We start from the raw sequence: 23,440 nt of genomic DNA, 5'->3' as shown, positions 1-23,440 counted from the left end.
GACTTCAATATATGAACTTCGGGGGGAAACAAATATTCAGTCCATAAGTGCGCTTTAAATAGGGCAACTTTTTGGAGGACAATTAGGCAACACGTATTAAAACTTTAACAAAGAGGTTACTTTTCTCCTATTTGTTATTCCACGAATAGGATTTTATCCTAAGGAAAACTTGGACCAGTGTTCAAAAGTATACCTACAGTTGTTCACTGCAGTGGTGCTTACCTTAGAGAGATGCTGGAAATGCCGAACTCATCCATCAATCTGGGATAAACTAAGTGAATTATGACACACCTGTACCAGGGGTTGGCACTTTTTCTTAAAAGGCCAGATAAAAATATTTTCGGATTTGGGGTCAAGAGGTAAAACTGAGGATATTACAAATGCAATAATGTAATAATTTAAAATGTAACCACTAAAAAATATAAAAATCGTCTTTGGCTTGTGGGCCATACCAAAACAGGCAGTGGGCCACATTTGGCCTACTTCGCTCATCTTTTGTCTGTATAGAAACAAAAGTTTGCCAGTCTTTGGTTTATAGAGTGGAAAACTGTAAAGCTATTGAGAATAATGGCAAAGATCTATATTCATTGACATGGAAAGTTGTCCACAGCAAATTATTAAGGGGAAAAACATGTATAACTGTATACAGTAGCATGTGTATGTATACAAAGCAGCATGTAGAATATGACTCTACCTCATAAAAATCAATTTTTGCGTATGACTATATAAAGTCTAAAAGGCTACAAACCAAAATATTAACTGTGGTTAACTCTGGGTTGTGGACTGGGGGCATTTGTTATTTTCTTCTTTAAAAATTTCAGTATCTTCTAATTTGGGGAAGGCAATGAGCATGTATCATTTCTATAAGTCTAAAATAACATAAAACTATTAAAAAAATCCATAAACACCTCCAAGAAACAAACACACGTAAATAAATAAAGTGCTATTATTATACAGAAGACTGCAAATTGCTAAGAATTATGCCTGAATTTAGGGGTAGCAAATAAAAAGAACTCAATGTATTTTTTCAGATGACAGACTTAGGATAACATTCGGACACTGAAAGGGTTAGCAGAATTTTTTCCCCCTTCATTTTCTTGAAAGTTACAAGTGCATATCTGAAGGCAGGAATGGTCTGTTTAAACCCTCAGTACCCATTCCAAACATTCTGATCCTTGCCATTGCTTACGTTAAATGCAAGTTTAGAATCCACACTGTGATAAAAATCTTGTAGAATAACCTTTGTGGGGGTGGAAGATGTGCTGATATTTTCAACCATAAAGAAAATGGAAAAAATTTAAGTTTAATCACTTTAAAAGCTTTCAGTTTTAACATGAGAACACGGCAAAACCAGTGAAATACAGTCACGTAGCCAGAATGAAGATGTGACCAGGGAACAAAAAATTTCAGAAACATGTCACTAAGCTATCTAGCTAAAATCAATAAATAACTTACTTCTCATCTCAAATGAATTAAGTTACCCAAGGCTTGTGAAATATTCCTCTTGGATGCGTTCTTTAAAATTAGCTGTTTAAGTTTTTATCACCACCATCAGAGGGCCTTCCTTCTATGAGTGGTTTCTCTGAATTGTCAATTATCCCTAGTGGTAGCGGCTTGTTTCCTGTGGAAAATGCAGATGTGTGCATACAGCCAATAAAAACATACTGAGTGAGAATGTTTGTCCCTAACTTAGAGGAGTTTTTAGTCTGGCAGTGAAATAGAATGTTTTGAGCTAAATAGTTCTGTTACGTAGCAAAGCCAAACAGTGATGACAATGATAATAAAAAGTTTGATTTATTAAGTTCTTATCAGGCCAGGCACAATATCAGATTGCACAGGTATCACCATGCTCATTTAAAGTTGTGCAATCAAAGCTCAGAGAGGCTGAATAACTTTTGAAGTCACACAGCTAGTGAGCAGTAGAGTCGTGATACAAACACAGACCTGTTCTAATTTTGTGCACTTTCTGCTAAGCCAAACTGCCCAACGTGTAGTACAAATATAAGCTATAATTGTATTATCTATTAGTCGGTTCTCACCAATCATTAGCACACTAAATGTCTTAGTTTGGGCTGCCAGACAGAATATTATTGACTGGGTGTTAACTGCTTAAACCACAGACATTTCTTTCTTACAGTCTGGAGGCTGGAATTCTGACATGAAGGTCTCAGTGTGGTCAGGTTCTTGATGAGGACCCTCCTCCAGTCATACTGGATTAGGGCCTAATCATAAAATCTCATTTAATTACCTCTTTTAAAGGCCCTATCTCAAATAACAGTCAAACATTCTAAGATACTAGGCATTAGGAGTTACATGAAATTTGTAGGGGACACAATCCAGCCCATAACAGATAGTGCTAGTCAGTCTTGGCTGGGTTCAGGCTTGGCAGGTCTCCCATCTCTCAGTTTCCTGGAGAAGCAGGGTAACTGGGGTGTATTTGTCTCATGGTAGACATTGGAAGCTTCCAGAAGGGTGAGGAGAAACATGAAATTTCTCTTAAGGCCTTGGCTTAGGACTTGCACCATCACTTCCACCCTCATTCCGGGGGTTGGAACAAATCCCATAGCCAAACCTAACTTTAATGGGATGAGGAATAAACTCCAGTAGAAAAAAAACCCTGTAGTCCCAAGACAAAGTGTGAGGACCCAGGGAGGAGGAACACTCGGGAGCAAGGATGCAGTCTTTGTGGATGCAAAGTGGAAGACAGTCATTCATTCTGGAGTTTTCTCTACCTGACATCAACTGAATATTTATTTTGCCTCTTAGTGTTTAGAATTGAGTCGTTTCATTCAGGTTCTGAAATGTGTGACAGTATGCTTATACTATTTGGGTAATTCCAAAATTCTTTCCTGAAACACCTACATTAGCAGTCATATTGGTTGAGTAGAAGTGCTTACAGCCTAGTCTCTAGTTGCTTTGCTCAGCAGAGGGAGCACCACCTGTCTAGACAGAGCAAGAGCAATGAAGCTGATGTCCCAGGTCTGATGCACACACAGCTGCTGCAGATGTCCATTGTCATGACTGTGAAAGTCCCCCGACAAGGGGTCAGTGTATTTAGAACAACATGATTAGGTAATAATGATCTGTGAGTTATTTGAATACCCTGGAAGCAACCGTAGTGGAAGGAACACTGAGAAGAAAGTGTCATCAGTGCGTTTGCTGAGAGAATTGGAATGGCGCTCCTTGTGGTCACCAGTAGGCAGCCCTGGGCTGCTTGTATTTCTCAGCTCTTCCAGGTGGCAGGGGCTCCACCATTGATCAGGTGGGAAGGATTACTGGGTAGGAAATTAGTATCTGTGGGGTTTTCCATTAGACAAGAGAGAGGGAAGTAAAACAGACTGGGCCACTTTAGGGAAGGAAAGGAAATTTATGGGAACAAAATAGTTATAGCAACTGGAGGAGAGGAAAAAAGAAAGTAGAGCAATGAGAGAAGGCTAGATTAAAAGTTTCCAAAATGGCTTTTCTGGCCCCTGGGGCTTATGGTTACATTTTCCAGGGGCTGTGGATTTTATGAAAATTTACCATCTTTATATTTTCACTTCTGTTTATTTGATGGCAAACTGTGTGGCCCACATGATTCTCTTTAACTGGATTGGCCCAGAAATGTTAGGCCTGCATTTACTCTTCTACTTGCAATCGTATTTGTGCTAAACATAAGTCAGAAAAGAATGTGCTAGGACACTGAATGAAAAAAGTGATTCATAGAAGTTCAGATATAAAGAAAGTGGAGTTTGAATTAATTAACATGTGGCATGTAGCTGCTCAACACGAAAGAACCAACAGGTTAATGTACTGATTGATGTTGCTCTGACCCTGAATGGCCACATACTTCTTTTCAGTAATTTACTGGCAACAATAATAGCATTAAATATGAAATTATAAATTTTCTGCTTTAAGTGACATTGTAAAAGATTGCAGTATTTTGTGTTCGAATGTGCTACAACTTTGCAGACCCATGGATGAAATGGATCAGGGTTACATTTTAGGTTAGTGCTGGAAAGGAAAAATATCAACAGAGGTAGCAGTGAGAGAAAGCTTCGATGATGACCCACATTACTTAAAGTCAAGAGAATCCAGCCAACAATAAGTGAAACCCAAAGTCATGTATACATCTTTCTTCTATTAACCTCGAAGTTGGTGATTTGCTCTCAGTAAACTTCATCCATCACATTAGTGGCTTTTGAAAAATCATATTGGTGTTGTAGTTTTATTGGTACTTGCTCTATACATTTATTTTGGCTGTAGAGCTGTCTAAGAGCTGTAACTACAAGGAGTTGATACTTAGTTCAATATTTTTCGTGTTTTAAAAACATTACAGTAAAAATGAATTAAATTAATACCAGTGGTATTTGATAATTTCTTTTCCCCATAGAAGTAATTTGTTCATAAGGTTGACAGAAGAAGGAGTTGATAGGATATGGGTGCCAAATTAAAGATTTTCTAGAAGAAGAATAATGGATACTCAGAGAGGATATATTTGTTTCCTATGGTTGCTGTGACAAATTACTACAAACTTAATGTTGTAAGGCAACACAAATGTACTCTCTTAATGGTTCTGGAGGCCAAGAGTCCAAAATTAGACTCACTGGGCTGAAGTCAGGTATCAGCAAGGCCGGTCCCTTCTGGGGCTCTACGGGAGAATCTGTTTCCGTGCCGTTTCCAGCTCTGGAGGCCACCTGCATTCTTTGATGCATGACCCCTTCCTCACACTGATCCTCATGTTCTGTTGTCATGTCTCCATTTCCTCTGTGACCGTCTTACTGCCCTCTTAAAAGAACCCTTGTGATTATATTTAGAGCCCACCCAGATAATCCAGGATAATCCCCATTCCAAGATCCTTAACTTAATCACATCTGCAAAGTCCCTTTTGCCATGTAAGGTAATGTTCAAAGGTTCCAGGGATTAGGATGTAGACAGCTTTGGGGACTACTATTCAGCTCACCACACAGGGACACTTCTATTAAGACCCAGGTTGAAGAAGGAATGTGAAATAGGGTTGGGCAGGGGAGGTGGATCCTTCGTTGAATAATGTATCTAGTATTTAACTTGATCATTTGATGGATGAAGCAATACTTGTAGGTAGTCTCTTTAGAAAGAAACATTGAGAGTTTGGAAAAGAAAATATCGGGATATGGCAAAAGAATTTTTTTTTAATGTAGAAAGAGATATGAATGTTGGTAATCAGCCATTCTTCTTATCAACATCTACTGGATATTAATAACCACCTGTTGTTCTGAAGGGTAGCAGGAAATGCCACCCCAAAATACAACTCTGGCATAAGGATTATTTCAAGCTGATTATTTTTGAGAAACAGAAGACAGAGAAGGAGCTCTGAAGACAGAATAGAGATGATCTTTCTGTGAAGGAAATTTTCATTTGTGAGCATATATATCTCTGCACCAAGAAGAGGAATGGCTCAAATCATAAGAAACTCTTAACAGGGGAGAAAGTTTAGGCTTAAATCTTCATAATGAACCTTACCCTTGTTTACTGTGATTTTCCTGGTCACCTCTCCTTACTGCCCTCCTCCTGTCTTTCTTTTTTTTCTTTACCTGAAGATGGCATTTAAGGTGGTGGCTTGAACCATCTTGGGGAGTTATTGAGTTTTCCTGGGTCTTTGTCATGTATACATGAGGTAGACATGTTAATAAGCTTCTATTTGTTTTTCTCTTGTTAATCTGTCTTTTACTATAGGGAGTCTCAGCCAAGAACTCAGAAGGGTAGAAGGAAAATTATTTTTCCTCTCCTATAATTCACATAAACCACAGCAATATTGGTTTAGATTCTCAAGAAAGGAGGAAACTGTTTTTTTGTTGTTGTTGTCATTGAATAACATTATGTTTTGGAATCTTCCAGAAAAATTTAAAGACAAAGATGGAACACTATACTATGGAAGGTAGTGGGGGACTTTTAGGAGAGGCATGTGTGGTATGAATTTAGAAGTTTTTGAAAGCAGTGAGTCAGAACTCGCTCTTTTTGTAGTGCCCTTCAAAAAATGGGCTTGTTCTCAAGACTTACTGGTTGTTCAGCTGACTTGGAAGAACTTTCTGGCCAACAGTGACTGGTTATGTGTTCCAGGGAGCAAAATTACAGAACTCTGTTAAAGGCCTCTTGAGTCTTGGATTGTCATGCCCAGGTTTGCAATAACACAACGGGGTGGGCTTGCTGAGGCCCTCCTTCACTGTGTTACAGGGACCTCCCAGAGGAAGGGTCCCATCAGGGCTGCTGTGTGCACTAGTGCAGACTAGTGCCACTCGCACAGGGCCCTGTGCTTAGAAGAGTCCTGTGCTCCCTTTAATGTTCTGCTGTTGCCATCTTGAAAATCTTAATAATTTTCACTTTGCACTAGACCCTGCAAATGGTGGAATTGGTCCAGCTGCACAGCCTCATCCAGCATTCTGTATGGTCAAATCTGTCCAAATCAAAAGCAAGATGCATGCACCTGAAAAATCATATAAGAAGGATAGAAACAGCAATTACAACAGCCACCATGTCCTGAGTTATTACATCAGGACTTTAGGCAATATTTCCCCCTTTCCTTCATAGCAATCCAGCAAAGTCCATATTATTGCTCCCATTTTACAGGCTAGGAAACAGCCTTGGCTTTGAGAAAACTAGTTATGGAGCTGTTGTACAGTGGCGCCAAAGTCAGACAGAAATCTGTGGTTCCAGAGCTCATACTTCACCAAAATTAACTGTTTTCTCCGTTACTTCTCTGGAAGGCATTGTCTATCCTTGCCTATCTTCATAAAGGAACTTGCTTTACTTCTGAAGATCTCCAACTGCAAGAAAGTTCTAACTCATTCTGAAACAGAAAAAGCTTCACACAGAGGGGTACTTTCCACAGTGTTGTTTAAATATATAAAACATTTTGAAACAACCTCAATAGCCAACAGTTAGTGGTGGTACATCCACAAAATGGACTGTTATATAGTTACATAAATTGCATTTATGAAGATTTTTAATGATTTAGAAAATAATTTTTATAATGTAAATAAGCTAGGATAGAAAATTGTTTATTTAGACCATGTGAAAAGTGCATGAAGAAAAAGACTTGAAAGAAATATACTAACCTATTAAGAGAGATTATCTTAGGACTCAGGGTGATTTTTATTTCTTCTTTGTGCTTTAAAATGCTTTCCAAATTTTCTACAATCAATGCAAGTTCTATTTATATTTTTAAAAGATAGATGGAAAGTATGCTCTTTATCCAGTAAATGTTTATTGAGTCCCTACTGTGTGTCACTGTTCTTGGCACTGGCACTGAGAAAGATGAAGTCTGGGCCCTCATTTAGCTTATATTCTATAAAGATTCTTATTTTAATGAAACCTGTTATTGTTACGTATTCATCCACATCAAGCTAATAGGCACTCTTGGATTCACAGGCAACCAAAACTTTCTCCCCGCACCCCAATGAACTGTTAAGTCATTCTTGTTCTTTAAAATGGATTTTTTTTTCATTGAATAGGCTCAGTCTCCCGAGATGTTTGTATTTCAGGAGTTTTAATTCTAACAAAGAGTGTATTGGTTGTCCCTTCTAGTACTGAGACATTTCTACACCATTCAAGCAGATTTCCTCTGACTTTTGTAGGGAAGGAAAAATCTCTTCCTCTACTCGTCTTAGGTGCTCCATCTGGAGCCCTTTAAGTGAGACTTTCAGATTAACAGAAGGGAAATGAACAGAGGCTTCTTAACATGTGCACCATAAATGTAACACACGGAGTACCCAGGCAGGAGACACTCAAAGGTTTGGTTAGAACCTGAGTTTATGTAGTATCTTAGCACAGGAACAATATGTTTTTAGACAAGTGACAAGACAAAGGAAAGGGACCTTGTGACCCTTGGGGCAACAAATCGAGGGAAGTCAGATGCATGGAAAACTAATGGTAGATGAAGGTTAGTCGGTAAAGTTGATTCCATAGATTCCTCTGGTGCCATCTCCAGGCTGATGAGGGCCTACAGGTGTCACCAGTGATCAACTTTTGTCTTTCCTGGTAGAGAGGAGAGGAGGCACCCCTTTGTAAACTGATGTCCTGCTTTTGGCAAATCGGGGGAGAGGCAGCAAGCTTTTTCCATGATTGCTGCTTCTTAACTGCCCTCAGTTCAAAATAATTCTTTTGTCAAAGAGGCATATTTGAGGGTGACATTCTGGTTTTCTTCACTTTATTCAGGCCAACGCTAGAGATGATGATGGAACGATTCCAAGTTTGGAGTCAGAGCTTACCTGGATCTCCCAACTTCAGGTCCCTGCTAGTCCAATAAAAATGCATGTGACTGTTCAAACAGCTGGATTCATCTACTATATAACGTCTACTAGGAAATCACAAAAGATTTTTCCAAAAGCCTCATTGACAGTGAGATATATTATGTTTATGGAGTGTTCCTGTTATGCCAGTTAGTAACTCTCCCAAAGAGGGAAATGAGGTCAGTTGGGCACGTCTTGTTCTGAAAGCTCACACCACTTCTTTGGGTCTGCTGTCTGTGTGCAAAGAATTTCCTAAATACCTACAAACCATCTCAAGTAATTTGTTATAGAATTTCCCAGTGAATAATACTAAATTCATCTGTCTACGGTTTGGGAGTTTGCTTTTTTGTAAATCAGAACAATATTTTCCCATAACAAAGTCCTTGAAGGGATGAATGGAGAACTACAAATACCTTGATAGGTGGTCCTTGAGATGGAAAATAGTCTTTAATCCTGATTAGCCAGACGACTGTAGAATGTCTTGGCCTCCTTTCTGTGGTCCTGAAGGCCTTCAGAGAGAGGTGTGCTCTGTTAATTAAACACTCTTCATCTAAAACAAAGCTTGCCAGCACAGGGAGACTTCAGAAGAACCATAAATGTGAATTTTATTTTGCATTTAAAAAGCCATGCTTTATGCAATTGACATGTCGGAGAAAAGATTGATAGAGAGAACTTCTTAAGAACACGAGAGGGGCTGGTAATTTGCATATTAATTTATGTACCCAAAATGAAAGCAGACAGCCATAAAATGCACTTGTAATAATTATACTACCATTGAACTGTAGGCTTTTAATTAATGGAATGTTTTTATCTTGTGTTTTTCACGTTAGCCACGTTGCTATGGGTGTCAAGCTGTTCTTGAAAATCAAAGCATTGGAGATGCCTGATCCTGGGCTTTCATTGCTCTGCGGCCCACGGTGGCCTGCATCCCAGGACTGTGGCAGCTGGGGCCGGGTCTGCTGCTCTGGGCAAGCTCTGGGCATCTCTGCTTTATGCACGCTTTAAAGAAGGGCACCGGAGGTCCAGCTCAGCCACGCTGGCGTGGGACAGGCATGACAAACCCTTTGGAAATGAGAAAGAAAGGATTCTTGCAACCTGTGAGCCTTTTAAAACAATCCGAAAACAAAGCCTTGGGTGTGCTTCTTGAGACACTTTGGCATTATTCGTTTGCCGGCGCTCTTTTGATCTCCATCTACGTTGTAGGCATCTCAGTGTTCACGGCAGAAGCTGTGTTACACAAATGGTCGTTTTCACACTCCTCAATGCAGCAACAAGAATGCTCTTTTCTCCTCTTTTTTCTTCAAAAAGGCTGTTAAGTGGGGCCACTGGTGACTGATGTGAACGAGTGCCATTGGGTTTTGATGTTCTGGGCTGCATGCTGCTGAGCCTGGTGGTTTTTATCCGAGTTGCACTGTCCTGAACCATTATCTTCATGGAGGCAGGAGTGACTGGGCAGAGCCAAGCCAACGACAAGCAGCCGTATTTTCCAGGAGGGGCTGAGGGCACTCGAGTTCGGGTTGGAGAATGTCTGTTGATATAAAATGAGGTGCTTACAGGCACTGTTTGTGTGTCCCAGGGAATTCACAGGGAGAGTGACATCACCTGTGTGCAAGGCATTAGTGTTCGTTATAACTTTTGCTACAACTTACACGCCCAGGAATTTTTTACAACAGCTCTGCACTGAATTGATCTCTGGGTTTCAAGTAACTAAAACAATTTAAGTGGAAAAAAAAGGGGGGGGAATTTATTATGAGAGCACAGTGTTACATTAATTAAACAAGGAGGCCGTAAGACTGTGGTGGCTCTAATGCTCTGTGTGGTGGCATAGTAAGCAAGCCAAAATCGATGGAGCCTGCAAATGCCTCAAGGTTACGAAACCTAAGGACAACCAATCACAAACAGCTAACTAAGTAGGCTTCAAGCTCCAGCCAATCAGTCGTTTCCTTGTTTTGCTGCTGTCTTTTCCCTACAAAAGCCTCTCCCCAGCTCCTGATGGTGGAGCCCTCCTAACAGGGTGTGGCGCTGCCTGGAATGATTTTTGCTCATATAATCTCTTAAAATTTTTAATATGCCTCAGTTTATCTTTTAACAACAAGCAGGTATGTTTTATAGAACTTAAGGTCAGGGATGGGCTGGGATTCAGAAACGATCATTATAGGAGCCAGGAATTGCACTAAAATCCCAGGGAATGTTTTTGCCCATCTCTTGGTCTCTGTTTCTCTGTGGTTTGTTCTTCATTCTTTTGGGTCCGCCGGCTCTCCCTGCTGCTCTGTCTATGGGAAGTGCGGATCCAGCCTCAAAGCATGTCCTTGGCCCCCTCGATCCCAAATTCCCAGAGAAGGGACCCTGGCCCAGCCTGGATCCACTGCCTAATTCTATAGTCCAACCAGCTGTGACCTGGGGTGGGGGATGTGTAACAAGAATGGGTGGGTGTGAGCATGTGGGAGCAGGCCAGGCTGACAAATATGACTATGGGCTGGTGGGGACAGTTGTTGACACTCACACCAGGTGCCCTTGTCTCTCTGCCTCCACCTTTATTAGTGTGACACACTCATCGACACCATTAGGAATTTTCCTAATAAGGTGGAGGATTGTGAGAAGCAGGACTGTGATGGTGAGGTCTCAGTGACTCATAAAGACAAGGGAACTCTACACACATGACATGTTCTTCAAACGAGTCATTTACAGGGCGTTAGTGTAACCACAGTCTGGTACCCAGGTCTGACAAGCCAGGAGAGAGCAGAGAACAGTTGTGATCTCTCAGGCTGAATCCAGGTGCTTCTGAGAGCTAGATCAAAGCCCACATACCGTTTCCCCTTCTACAGAAAAGAAACATTGCGTCAGAGAGCCCTTTGGAATTATACCCATCATATACTGCGTGGTCCACATAAAGACAGTCCTTATTATAGCAATAATGAAAAATTTGAGGGCAGGGCCATGGATTTTATCTATGATCCCCGCAGTCCCCTAAATTTTAGTTTCTGCTTTGCCCTATTATTTCAAGCTCTCTTCTCTCTCTTTTTCACCCAGTTTGTTGTGATGAAGTTGCATGTCTATGGCTTTTGCACCATATTTTCGTGCAATTCTCAAAAGCCTGAAACATTTTTTTCAAGCTGTGAGATTAAAAACTGAAGAAGGGAAAAGCTGAAACTGTGAAGTTTTAATTATTGCTATTATGACATGAATTATCAGGGAATAATCAAAACATAAATTTCTGTCTAACCCAAGAAACAAGATAGAATAAGAAGTCACAATGGTGCCAGGATTCGTCAGGGAACATGGAGTTACTCTATCACCTTCGCTGTTATGAATCCCTGAGTGACATTGTCACAGAAGGTACATGGGAGTTGCCACAGAAACACACACCAAAGAGCGCTGGCTGCTCAAGTGATTTAGTTTCTGTGTACATTTCATGCCTGCTTTCTCTCTCAGGGCCCCATAGCACTTTCTGTCTCTTTAGTGTGCTGTGTAATAAAAACACGTGTACTCACGACTCATTTTCCCTAATAGATTGTAAGGTCCTTGAAGGCAGGGCATGTGCCAAATTGTACCGTTGGTGACTGTCTTATTAGGGGTTGGCTTACGTTTTAAAAAATTCTGTTTCCTCTATTCAGGTGCTGTTGGTATCTTTGAGGGAATTATACATCACCCCCTTCTCCATCTAAGTTTTGGATTGGCTGGAAAATAAGATACGGAGAGTCACGATGGGAAAACTGAAGTATCACCATCAGAGGCTAGAATGTGGGACTAGAAGGTGAAGGTTGATGTCTGTGCCCAGGTGGGTGAACACCTCCCTTTCCCTCTGTTGAGTCCTCAGACAGCCCTCCTGAGAGAAACTCAGAGTCTTCAGAGCATCTACACTCAACCAGATGGCTGTTTCTGCTGGACGAGGTGGAGGAGGAAGAGGACAGATTCCACCGTCCTCCGTCTGCACTGGAATCTTTGAGAGTTTAGCTCCACACGGTGGAGACTTGAACCAAACTAGCAGGTGAGTCCTTCTGCCTCCTCAGGGAGGGCTTAGTAGTGGGGCAGGAGGCCAGGAGTGTCTGCAGTAGGATTTCCTCATGGAAACCAGAGGTGGGAAAGACGGTGAGCCCCACAAGTATGGTAGCCAAGGCTTTGATACCCCGAATCACACCCAGCACAGATCGAGGTGCCTGGAACAGAGAGAGTTCTCAGTATATACAGCTGTCAGGATGAATGGAGAAACTTTCCAATTCCAGTCCCTGAAAGACAGCAGGTACCTCACAAATATTTGTTGGATGAGTAAATGCTTAAATGCTTTACACAACAAGTTGACCCTGAAGAGAATTATAAGTGTTAATGGTAATAATAATAATAATGTTATATGATCGTGTTCTATATCCTTTGACAACTCTTAAAAATAGCAACCCACGGAGCATTGCACTCAGGACCAGGAACACAGAATTTGGTCTCCAGCATTCCATGTGACAAGATTTTTCTGGCTGTGACCAGCCAGTCTGTGAGTCCTGAGGTCTGTATGTGTGAATCATGAGGATGACCTGCCAGCCTGAGAGGGTCCCCAGGGCTTCTCATTCCCACTCCACAGAGGTGAAGGTGGAGGGTGAGGTTTGGTTAAGACAAGGAGCCCTTCCCCTGGAGACTTGGGGTGTTACATCAGTGCTCTCGTGTTCTCAGCAAGGGCCACGGGAGGGAGAGGGAACAGTTCCTTATTCAGGTCTTTGCAAAACGAATCAGAGTTGGAATGGGAGGCAAAACTGGCAATTTTTGTGTTTGTGTTTTTTCCTGTGTGAGTTTTGCGATGGCTGTTACAACAAGGTACTGTGGACTGAGTGTCTTTATGTCTTTATATCGTAAAGACATATGGTTTTTATGACATAAAGACAAAATGATGCCTTCAACTTAAAGATGTCTTTAAATACTCCCTGTTTCCTAATAGAGCACAAGGTACTGGGTTTTAGGGCTTCATTTTACGGGTTTTAGGGGGTCACAATTCACCCCTCAAGAAAGGGCTCCTTGGGCATGGGCTGTGTTTCATACAGTTTGATGCCTCCAGAGCCTAACACAGAACCTGGCGTCAAGTCAGTGCTCAACTCTGTTGTTGAGTGAATGTACTTTGATTTCTCAAGGGAAAACAAAAAACAAAAACAAATCTGGTGTTGGCATCTGCACTTGCTGTACACAGACCCCAGGTCCCAAACTGAAACCCATGTTACATGTTGGACACGTACGTACGTACGGGAAGAGGAGAGCAAACAAGGAAAAGGGGCGAACATGCTGGATGGGAAAGGTTTGCCCGTGCAGAACAGTGATAATAATGGCATATGGCTTATCATTGTGGTTCTCAGCGTAATTCTCCTAACTCTGTGATCATTGCAAAAAAACAAAGAGACAAGACATGTTCCCCACCTGGGTGTTGCAGAGTCCAGACCGCCCTGGTGTGCTGAGTCGCTCAAGGCTTCAGCAGGTCTCTTTTGCTTTCTTCTTCTCCCCCTCTTCCTGGTTGGTCCAGTCCAGGCAGCTCTACAGAGTTTCTGGGCCAGCCTGTGGATATCCCAGTCTTAAAATAGCAAACTACTTATAAAGTTGAATTAATTTCCTCCCAAATAGATAAGAAGTAGGTGTGGATATGTTTAACATATTTGTGAAAATACACGGATGCCTGCATGAAAGAAGTGAGTCTTTTACTCATTTGAATTTTTTTCATTATTTATTCAAGCATGCATATCAAGAGCCAAACACAGAGTTAGGCACCATACGTCTAGAAGATTTTTCCTTCTTGTAATGTTGTACCCACTCTTCCCTTACCTGGTTTCCCTTCTGTTCAGAAGCAGGTCTGGGTAAACACTACGTCAATGCTTCTTATACCTTTCTGTGAGTGAGCTTCCCCTGCAAGCTCATTAAAAATGCAGAGATTCCTGAGATTCTGAGTCAGTGGGTGTGGTGTGGGGCCGAGGAGCCCTCCAGGAGGGTGCCCTCCAGGAGGGTCCCCTCCAGGACGAAACCCTGGAACCACACTGCTGCAGGGTTGGAAGTATAAGGGAGGTGCCGGCCAGACTTCAGCTGCGCTGGCACACTGCTGTCAACACTGAAGGGGCAGCCCACGGAAAACGTGGGTTGGATGGGACCTGTGAAGTGTGCCCTGGGGCTGGAGTGTGTGCCTGTGGGTTTGGAGAAGGGGTAGGGGGGAAGGAGAGGAGCCTGCCTCAGTTGGGAGTTACCTCCGCTCTCTGTTTCCTCTGGGAAGTCTCAGGTTCTACTGCCCAGACCATACATTCCTTTCTTAACTTTACTTGGAGCACCTCACCAGAGTTCAAGGTTCAGCTGTTTCCCTTAGTAATGGAATCTGATTTTCAGCTTGTGAAAACATAATCAAGTTGCATGGCCCTTTGACTTGGGCCTTGGAGTAGCTTCTTACCGGTTTATACTAACTTGTCAGTGATACGAGCCGAGCTGTACCTGGAATTCCCACCAAGAGTTTTTCTTTGCTGCTCTGAGAAGCAATCATTTTCACGCCCATTATTTCCAGCTTAATTTAAAATGTTTGTTGTGGAGGGAAATGGCCTTTGCTTATTATGCTGAGAGGTCTTTTGTTGAGATCTGAGGCTTCTGTGTTTACAGAACGAATATTCTAGCTCAGATGGACAGTTATTTTTATACTCTTCCTGTATTGAAAACGAAATGGGAAATAAACCCATGATAACTAATAGGGAACTGCACCACCCATGGCAACTCATTTCAGCATATAAATTTGTTTTCTTTTACCTTCGACATAAAAATCCTTTGTAAGTCTCCCTTGGTAGTATCCAAAATTGCATGTCTGAGCTTTTATGCGCCAATCACTCCTGAAAATATCCCTGCAATTTCAATGCTATCTGGAGGAGTTACTGTCCATATTCTACGTAAAGGTCTAATGGAGGAAGAGGAATAAATATTACGGCAATTATTACTATGAGCTTTTATTTTAAGCTGCAAAGCCCAAGATTTCTGTGGAGACACAACTATATCAAACTGTATTTTTTTATGGTCACATCTAAACTGGGCAATAATAGCATATCAATAAACTTCAATTACACTCAAGAAAATACTAAAAGTGAACCTCTAGTGATACTCAATAAAGTCTACAGGCACATTAGAGTTATACAGAGCAGTGATATCCATCTGGTATTTTTCGGTGACTTCTAGTCAATTACTACATTTCATCATGTGTAATCCTCTTTTATCTCCAGTTCCTGCTGGCGCGGTAATTCTCACTCTGCTACATCTGTGGCTTTACTGTGAATTTTTATCGCCCACGAGTCAGTGCGTCCCTTCCCGCCCCCGGATGTTGTTGAACTGTATCTGCTGAAGATTTAATTGCAAGGTGGTATAAAATATATATTTAGAGACACATAGGAAATATGTAAAGCGATTGGCAACATGTTAAAAAAAAATGGGCATGCCTTGAAATAAAAGATTGCATTTCTCACAAAGTATGGATTCCATCAGCGTTTTGGACCTGGGGTCTGCAGTGTTGTTCTTAGAGGGCAAAGAGTAAACAAAAGAAAACAAAGAATCAAAATGAACCCTGTCCAATGGTGATCTTTTGGAAAGAAGATTTTTGTACACATGTTTTATGTATGTGTGTGAAATATTTTTTGTGTATAAGAACATGTACATGTGTGCAAATACATGTATATGTTTTATAAAACATATTGCTTATATTTTGGAAAGTTGACTATTTTTTTAAAATAGACTTTAATTTTAGACCAGTTTTAGGCTTCCTGGGAAATTGAGAGGAAGATACAGAGTTTGCAAATACCCCCGTCCTGACCTTGTATAATCTCTCCCACTGTCAACATCCCCCACCAGAGTCATATGTTTGTTACTGAAACGGAGAAGGACACTTTATTCTTCTGGGTTTTTCTGGCTGGACTAAGGTTTAAACTGACATGAGACAGATTAACAGGAGTGAAATCAGACAAAAGTTTAATAACATGAATACATGGGAGAGACCTAGAAAAACTGAAAAACTCACCAAAACGGCCGAAAAGAAATGAAACCCTCACCTCAGATACCATCTTCAGCTAAAGACAAAAGAGGATGTTGGGGGTGGTGGTTTGGGACTTCAAGAGGAGGAAAGAAATTCACATGGAGATGAAAAAGCAAATGTTTGGTAAATACATGTTTGCTTGGGCCGTGCAGAGACAATGGGACACAGAGAGGAATTTTAACGAACAGACTTGGCTGGTTTCTCCCTGTCTATCACACCTCAGTTCATATTATTGTGACCTATGGTGACAGTTCCCGTCCTGGAGTATGTCCTCTCTCTATAATCCTTCAGATGGTTAGTGGGAAGCTCAAAATTTCTTCCTGTGTGTCTTTAGCTCGGAATAATCCTCATGTGAAAGAGACATTTTGGGGTGACAGGTCTGCCCCTCCACATAACAACTTTACTGGCCACCTTATTACCACCCTCATCTGTAGTGCATATCAGGGTTCACTCTTGATACTGTATCTTCTGTGTGTTTGACAAATGTATAATGACATGTATTCACCATTAGACTATCTTACAGAATTGCTGTGCCCCAGGAATCCTCTGCACCCCATTTGTCCATGACTCACTTTCCGCTTGCCCAGTCTGATTCTCCTCATCCTACAATATTTGCTCTGTTGTAATATATATCCACCCCTCCTTCCTTCTCTCTCTTCCTGTTTTCCTCTCATTTTCCTCCATCTCCTCTTTCCTCCCTTTTTCCTCCTTTCTTTCCAAAACTATATATTGTACAGCGGCTACGTGCCACATTGTCTGCTAGGTGAGGAGCAAAACAGACATGGTGTCTGTCCTCATGGAGCTTAGAGTGTGTTCAGGAAGAGAGATTTTAACCAGCCTTCACCCAGTAAAAATACAGTGGCATATTTGCTGGGAATAATGAGGAAAGGATGGTGTGAGAAGTAACAAAGAGGGGACCCAAGTTAGGAATTAGGGATAGTTTTCAGGAAGTCGCACTTTAGCTGAGGTGTGAAGGAAAACTAAGAGTTTACCAGGATTGGAGTGTTCCAAGCAGAGGATGTATGTCCCCTCCTGAATCAGGAGGCTCCTTAGGGTCTTTTTTTGTTTGTTTGCTTTTAAATAGACTTTTCACTTTAGAATAGTTTTAGATTTGTCGATGGTACAGGGGTAGGACTTGCAGAGATAGTACAGGGGACTGCTGTGATCCCTCATCCAGTCTCAGTAAGATACTTGTTATTAGCTTAACATCACCATGATACATGCGTCCCAAATAAGGAACCGACATTGGTAGATATTATCAGTGAAACTCCAGACTTCATTTGCATTTCACCAGGCTTCTCTTAATGTCCATGTTCTGATCTGGTTTTCAGTCGAGAACGTCACATTGCATTTAGTCATCATGTCTGCTGAGCCTCCTCTGGTCTGTGACAGTTTCTGACTCTCCTTGTTTTCCAGGACCGCGGCAGTTTGAGGAGTACTAGTCTGCTATTTTGTAGACTGTCCCTCTTGTTGGCTTTGGCTGCTGTTTTACTCATGGTTAAACTAGGTTCCTTGGTACCGGGAAGGAGGACAACAGAGGCCAAGTGTCATTCTCATCAAATCAGATCAAGGGGACATTCACTTGCTCTCAACACGACTTACCATGGATGACGCCGGCCTTCCTCACCTGGCTCATGTCGCACTTGCCAGGATTCTCCACTGTGCTTTTCCCCCTGACTTGCTATTCTCTCCTTATTGGAAGCAAGTCACCAAGTGCAGCCGACACTCAACCTCTTTGCCGGGGGAGAATCTACATAAATTATTTGAGATTCTTCTGTATGGGAGACTTGTCTCTTCTTCCCCATTTATTTAGTCAGTCATTTATATTGTTATAGATTCATGCATGTTTATTTGCTATATTGGGTTATAATCCAATACCACGTTATTGTTCTAGCTTTGGCCACTGGGAACTCTTTCAGGTTGTCTTCCTTGTCCCTTTTATATACCCCATCATTTTTTTTTTTTTTTTTTGGAGAACTTTCTGACTTTCTGGCATTACCAGATGTTCCAGGCTCATCCTACATAATCCCTGTCCCAGCCCTGGAATCAGCCAATTCTTTAAGAAGTCCTGGTTCCTTTTATTGGAGAATGGTGCTAGAAGCTAATAGGTGGCCCTAGGTGTGCTCATTGCTACTGGGGTGTCACTGCTTCCAGGCCCTCCCAGCTGAGAGAGCAAGAAAATGTATGTGTGTATACTAACCCATGAATATACATGTATCTATAAATATTTCTATATGTATCCATCTGTATCTAAATTAGGGTAGCATTAGTTCATGCTGATGTTCTTGAACTCAAATCCATCACTATGTGGATCGTTTTAGTCTTCTTTTGCTTGTCTGTAATCTCCCACTCTAGCAGAGAAAAATCTGGCTCTCACCACCTGCTAGATATTTACTGCATTGTTCAATTCCAGTGTCTGTCTGTCTGTCTGTCTGTCTTTCATGGTTTCAAAGTTGTTAGCCTATTCCCCCATAAGAAAGACTTTACTGGAGTACCGTGCTTGTGTGAAGCTCCTTTTGCTTTTAGTTTTGCAGCTTCTACTCATTTCCAAAATTACTTAGGCCAGCCCTTTGTTCCTACCACCTCCATAGTGAAGGTATTTCATACGTTCGTAATAAAGTTAGATTCTTTTGTTTCCATCCCATCCTGGGGTATCTTGACCCCCTAAGTCATATTTTTCCTCTTTGCTTGCACTAAGATTCACACTTTGTGCTGTAAAGTTTATGGGCCTGACAAATGCATAGCATCTTGTCTCTACCACTACTGTACCACATAGGTTAGTTATATGACCCTACAAAGTGCTCTGTGCTTCCATCAGTCAAACATTTCCCCCTCCTCAAATACCTGACAGTCGCTGATCTGTTTTCTTTCCTTAGGCGTTTTCCTTTTCCAGAACGTCGTATATATACATAGCCTTTCAGACTAGTTTTTTTTTTAATTTCGCAAAATACAATTACAATTCATGTCCTGTGAATTACTAACTTGTTCCTTTTTATCACTTAATAATATTCCATTTTATGCACGCACCACAGTTTATACATTTATATATTGAAGGACACCTTGGTTATTTCTAGTTTGGGGCAATTATGAATAAAGCTGCTACAAATAATTGCATATGTCTTAGTCAGTTCAGGCTGCCATAACAAAGTATCACAGGTAGGGGTCTATCAACAACAGAAATTTATTTCTCCCAGTCTGGAGGCTGGAAGTCAGACCAGGGAGCTAGCATGGCCAGGTTCTGGTGAGGGCCCTCCTCCAGGCTCCAGATGTCACTTGTCTTGTCATCTCACATGACGGCGAGCAGAGAAGGGAAGTAAGCTCTCCTGTGACTCTTATCAGGGCGCTGATTCCCTACGTGAGGACTCTGTTCACATGATCTCACCTAATCCTGATTACCTCCCAAAGCTCCCACCTCCTAATACTATCACATTGGTGGGGAAGGATTTCAATGTATGAGTACTGAGGGGACACAAAAGAAACTGCCACACTGTCGTCCAAAGTGACTGCACCATTTTGAATTTCCATCAGGAATGAGTGAGAGTTCCTGTTGGTTCCTGTTGCCCCACATCCTCTTCAGTATTTGGTGATGTCGGTTTTTTTTTGATGTTAGCTATTGAATTAAATATATACAGTAGTATCCTCAAAGTTTCTAATCATTTTTATAGCCTCAGTGGCTAGTGTAGGACATGCCAATGGTAGTGAATCAATGAATAATTAAATGGAACAAGGAAATGTGATTTTAAAATTTATGTCTTGGAGTTTCCTCTGTTATTGAAGGGGGTGCATTTGGATAGGGATTACATGTGGAAAGGGATTGCGAACTCAAACGCCTTACAAAGTGAAAGAAACCAAGTGTAAGGACAGAAGGGAGTGGTGGGGACTGTGGCAGTGTGGTGACACCAAGAAAATCAGTGAACCCAGTATTGCCAGATTTTCCAAATTTTTAACTTGAGACATAAAACCATTGGAAATTCTCCAATTTGTAAATTTTAGTAATCAACTGAATTTTTTAAAACACTTTGTGGGATAGATAATATATGTTTGTAGGACAGATATGAACAGTGAACCACCAGTTTTTAACTTGTATGCTTTGTCTCTTGTGGTGTGGCATCAAGCAGTGTGTCCTTAAATGGCCTAAGATTTTAGTCATTATTTGATTCTTACTTGTTACTTGAGATTATTTTGATTATCTGAGATAATCAAAGTGAGTTTGGAATGTAGGGGATAGAACTGAAGAGGAGAGGAAAATCAGTGCGAAGCTTTCAGTATTAGAAGGGAAGCTAGAAAATGTGATTTGATGCCCAGTTTACAAGCTTACGTTTGGGAACAGTATTCAGTGGTTATTACTTGAACTTTTGTTAGTGTGAGAACTCTAAGTTAGAAAGTCTCTTGGATCAATCAGTTTCATCATGGAATGTGGAGATTTCGTTTAAGCTACTGCCTTCCAGAGCTTTGAGAATCTTTCTCTCTGCAGAGCAGAGGTTCTTGGGGGAAAAGAATCAGACAGGCCATCAGGGTGGGGCCGCCAAGTCAATGACCTGTTTCATTTACTGTCTTCCTGCACTTTTCTCCCCCTCACCTGGTGATGTATAAAATGTGAGCACATTTTATGATTTATGGGGACAGAAGAAATTACGTCACATGCAACAATTTAGTAAATATTTATGAACTTTCTGCTTCTTAATGTGAGGGTGTGAAAATAACTTGGCTCCTGATTGCACATCAGTAATCACTGTGAGCCTGGAGAAGACAAGAAACCCACAGACCCAAATAAGTTCTCTGCTTCTGCACAGAAATTTTCCTGTTGAATTCTCTCTCCTTTTTGACATGCTGACTCCCTTCCGTTTCATCACTGTTCTAAGAAACCCTGAAGCTGTGTTTCAGCAGAACCGATGTGTTCTCTAATCAGAGACAACGTGATCCATGGTGAAATGATTTCTGCGCCCTGCCTGGAATGGACAACGAGCAGGAAAAATACCCCCTCTCTAATTTTAATTAGAATTAGAAGACTCCCCAGGCCCTGCTCAGTTAGTGAGAGTGCCCTGCAGGGGCCACGTTCTGACCCTCCCACAGGCTGGTTAATTTTTCTTAGTTCAGTAGCCATAGCTTGTGCTTCCAGCTCTGCACAGTCATCTGGAGAACGTGTCCCCTTAATCATTAAGGAAACAGAATGTCTGAGCACGAATGCATCCCTACTTCTGCAAAACAACTTGAAGTGCAAGAAGATCTGTTGATGCCTGTGGTCAGTGCCATTATCTTGTCAGCCAAAGAAGGGAACATTATGTGGAAAAAATCCCACCTGTTAACTGTGTGATAATGGCCTTTGACCTTTCAGAGCCTCAGCCTTCCTATCAGGAAAGTCAGGATTTAGTGACATCATGTGTGTGAAAACTCTCAGCACCCAAAGAGGGATACAAATCCAGAACGGGACAGTCACTTAGGACTCCTCTCCGTGGAAAATAATCTCTGTTCATGGCAATAGCTTTAAATGGAAAATCTGCATTCTGTTTATTTCAAGAAATAGTATTTTGATCTCATTCCAGCTCAATGCCATAAACAAGTGGAGATACTCAAAATCTCACTATGAACAGAAGTCTATGCTTATCTACTAATTCTCCACCCAAGGGTTGTTCAGACCCAAGGCCCCACAGCAACTGCAGTGCAGCCCTCGTTCTGGTGTGGTGGGAGGGGTTGCACGGGAGTGGGCGTGTTTGGACTCTCCCAACCTGCCCAACCCCAACGAGAAGGCTGCGCCTTCCTACACTGTATCTACTGCAAGTGTTATTTGCATCCTATTTTGTTTAAAGAAAGAGTTTTGTTATTTTGAAAATTGTGCCTAGAAACCACAGTTCTGGACCATACATGGAAATGCAATGACCGACATCCAGACTGTGAGAAACTTTACAGGATAAATGATCTGGTGTTTTTCACAAATATATTCCAAGGGGGAATGCCCATACATCCTGCCTTCTCTCCATTAATTCTTTTCTCTCTCTCCTTGAAACATTGGTTATTTCCTCTCAAACAGATCCTCACTATCAGCATCCAGGCATCTTACTAGTTTTCCCATTTCTCCTGGCCTGACAGAGACCACCAATGGCCTCCTTTCTTTGCAACCAACCCTTGGAAAGTGTTGTCTATAACTGCCTCCAATCTCCCTCCTCCCATTCTCTCTAGAAAAGAGTCCAAACAGATTTTTTACCTCCATTGAAATTGATCTAATGAATGTTACCAATGGTCTTGGTGACATTACTGAATCCAACTGTCCGTCTCTGGCCTCATCGTAGTTGACCTATTTGTGGATCGATCACTGTTTTCACCTGAACGTGGCTAGCAGGACATGTTCTCGCCTGATTTCCCCCCTATTATTCTGTTTCCTTATCCTTTAAAGTTTTCTGAGCATTAAGTCTTCTTTAAGCATTCTCGGTATTATTCTGGTTAAAGAAAAAAATTATTCAGACTCTTGTTAAAGTCAGTAAGGCAGACTTAATTCAGGGGGACTACTGCAGTGGAGTTTGCAGGAGGGGAGAGAGAGAGATTGTGCTCAACTCTGAATACAACAAGGAAAATTGGGAATTTATAGTCGAAGGGGAGAGTGGGAGTCAGCGGATGGAAAATTACTAAAAGGAAACATCAAAGCTAGGGGAATTCATGCTAGATTAACTCAATATAATTCTTCCTGAAAGCATGCCAGGGTGATAAGATACTGTTTTAGTTTAGACTGGGTGGCTGATAAACAACAGAAATGTATTTCTTACGGTTCTCGGGAGCTGGAAGTTGAAGATCAGGGTGCTGGCTGGTTAGGTTTTGGGGAGAGTGCACTTCTGGGTTGTGGGCTGCCGACTTCTCCTTGTATCCTCACATGCTGGAGAGAACAGAGGGAGAGAGGAAGCAAGCTCTCATGACCCTTATAAGGGAAGCAATTGCACTCATGAGGGTTTCACCCCTATGTCTTAGTTATGTACCACCACGTTAGGGGTTAGATTTCAACATATGTGCTTTTGGGGAGGGAGGGTCATTATTCCATAAAGATATCAAGGGTGGGAGATTTTCACTAAACCGACTTAACAGAATTCTTGCTGAAACTGATCTAAATGGGCCAAGAACAGAGCCCAAGACTCATCCTTGAGGGCTCAGCAGAACCTGACCAGTTAGGTCACAGAAAGAATCTCTGTCCTGC

General features: G+C 41.6%; 1 long non-coding RNA gene across 1 annotated transcript in view; it reads left to right on the top strand.

Annotated features, from left to right (window-relative positions):
• Nucleotides 1-23,440, top strand: part of LOC116668647 — a 154,364-nt gene that overhangs the window by 34,096 nt on the left and 96,828 nt on the right. Inside the window, exon 2 of the long non-coding RNA XR_004325879.1 lies at nt 11,861-12,234. This is a non-coding gene — a long non-coding RNA (uncharacterized LOC116668647). The remainder of the gene's footprint in view (nt 1-11,860; nt 12,235-23,440) is intronic.

The sequence above is a fragment of the Camelus ferus genome, chromosome 14 (assembly GCF_009834535.1).
Source record: "Camelus ferus isolate YT-003-E chromosome 14, BCGSAC_Cfer_1.0, whole genome shotgun sequence".
NCBI classification, from domain to species: Eukaryota; Metazoa; Chordata; class Mammalia; order Artiodactyla; family Camelidae; genus Camelus; species Camelus ferus.
This window is presented reverse-complemented; position numbering and strand designations above follow the sequence as displayed.